Below are 2,301 nucleotides of genomic sequence, written 5' to 3' on the forward strand. Positions count from 1 at the left end.
GGACTGCAGGCGCCCACCACCTTGCTCAGCTAGTTTCTTTTTGTATTTTTTAGTAGAGGCGGGGTTTCACCATGTTAGCCAGGATAGTCTCGATCTCCTGACCTCGTGATCCGCCTGTCTCGGCCTTCCTAAGTGCTGGAATTACAGGCTTGAGCCACCGTGCCCGGCCATGCTAGAGGATATTTACAGAGAGTTTTAATCAGAGAAAAATATTTGAAAAAATTTTGAGAATCCAGTAAGGAAAGCATCAGAAAACAAGATGAGGAACTCAGGATACAAGGGATAAGGAACACAATTAAATGGTTTTGGAGATTAATTTTTACTTTTGCTAATGTTATGCTTTTTGAGAAGGTAAACTATTTAAATCACAGTGAATTTGACTTTGGTCTTTATTGATTTATCTCTTAAAGGAAAAAGTAAAAATTGCTAGTTTGAATTTTAATATTTAAACTCCAGAAAACATTGGTAGTTAGGCCGAGCACAGTGGTTTACTCCTGAAATCCCAGCACTTTGGGAGGCCAAGGCAAGCAGATCACCTGTGGTCAGGAGTTTCAGACCAGCCTGGTTGGTGAAACCCCGTTTCTACTAAAAATATAAAAAATTAGCTGGGTGTGATGGCGTATGGCTATAATCCCAGCTACTCGGGAGCCTGAGGCAGGAGAATCGCTTGAACCCGGGAGGTGGAGGTTGTGGTGAGCCGAGATTGCGAGCCATTGTACTCCAGTTTGGGCAACAGAGTGAAACTCCGTCTGAAAAAAAAAGAAAAAACATTGGTAGTTAAAAAATAATTGAAGAAAAAATTGTAATTCAGAAATACTTTTACTCTATTACTGGGCATACTGCTATCATAAATGGGCATTAGTCAGGAATATAAAAAGCATTCTTTGGTTTTAAATATATATATATTTCTAAATAAGAGGATTTATGTCATGGACCTAGTTACAAAATTTTTCTCGTAGACAAAACAACTACTTAGAATTCAGGGGAAAAATAAATACAATGCTAAGGGAAACAGAGGCTTGGGCAAACCCAGGTATCCTTGAGGGATAATCTGGTTTCTACTCCAAGATCATAAGTTCACATCTTACAAGAGACAGATGCTTTCAGGGAATGAATCTAGCTGAGGGAAGAAAAGCAAATGGGAGTGATAACCAACAGTGACCAACCAGAAGCTTATCTCCTGTCAAAGTGACAGCCACAAAGGAACTCTGGCCATTGCTATGGAAGACCATGGCCCCCCTGCCAAAAAAAAAAGGTCTCAGATACCTTCAAAAATAGAAGCAAAATGATATATCAACCAAGTTTGTTACCACCGTGTGGGATTTTACTCTATAGAACTGTTTTTTTGGTTTTTGTTTTTTCTGAGACGGAGTCTCGCTCTGCCGCCCAGGCTGGAGTGCAGTGGCATGATCTCGGCTCACTGCAAGCTCCGCCTCCCGGATTCACACCATTCTCCTGCCTCAGCCTCCCGAGTAGCTGGGACTACAGGCATCCACCACCACGCCCGGCTAATTTTTTGTATTTTTGGTTGAGATGGGGTTTCACCGTGTTAGCCAAGATGGTCTCTATCTCTTGACCTCATGATCTGCCTGCCTCAGCCTCCCAAAGCGCTGGAATTACAGGCGTGAGGCACCGTGCCTGGCCTATAGAATTCTTAATGATGAAAATCTTATAAACAAATCAATTTCCTAGGAGGTTTTTGTTGTTGTTTTAGGTTTTTAGAGCATACATGACCAGTATTACCTTACTCTAAAGGGGTGTTGCATTCTCTATAGAACTAAAAAATGATTGTTCCTTATGACTGAAATTTACTTTCAATCAGAATCTTTTTTGTTTTTTTTTGAAACAGAGTCTTGCTCTGTCACCCAGGCTGGAGTGCATTGTGGAAAGCTCGGCTCACTGCAACCTCTGCCTCCTGGGTTCAAGTGATTCTCCTGCCTCAGCCTCTCGAGTAGCTGGGATTACACACATGCCTGCCTAATTTTTGTATTTTTAGTAGAGATAGGATTTCACCACGTTGGCCAAGCTGATTTCGAACTCCTGACCTCAAGTGACCCACCCACCTCCATCTCCCAAAGTAATGGGATTACAGGCAGGAACCACCACACTTGGCCACAGTCAATTTTTTACAAAGGGAGAAGCTTTATTGTGAATATGACTTTAAGGTACCGTTTATTATTGAGGACAATATTGAGTGATTAAAAGTTCAATGTGAAGGCCGGGCGCAGTGGCTCAAGCCTGTAATCCCAACACTTTGGGAGGCCGAGACGGGCGGATCACGAGGTCAGGAGATCGAGACCA

At 42.4% G+C, this 2,301-nt stretch overlaps 1 protein-coding gene across 1 annotated transcript in view; it reads left to right on the forward strand.

The window, feature by feature from the left end:
• KATNBL1 (katanin p80 subunit B-like 1) overlaps nt 1-2,301 on the forward strand; it is a 28,581-nt gene that overhangs the window by 23,616 nt on the left and 2,664 nt on the right. The window lies entirely within an intron of this gene.

This window comes from Colobus angolensis, unplaced genomic scaffold, assembly GCF_000951035.1.
Source record: "Colobus angolensis palliatus isolate OR3802 unplaced genomic scaffold, Cang.pa_1.0 Scaffold97, whole genome shotgun sequence".
NCBI classification, from domain to species: domain Eukaryota; kingdom Metazoa; phylum Chordata; class Mammalia; order Primates; family Cercopithecidae; genus Colobus; species Colobus angolensis.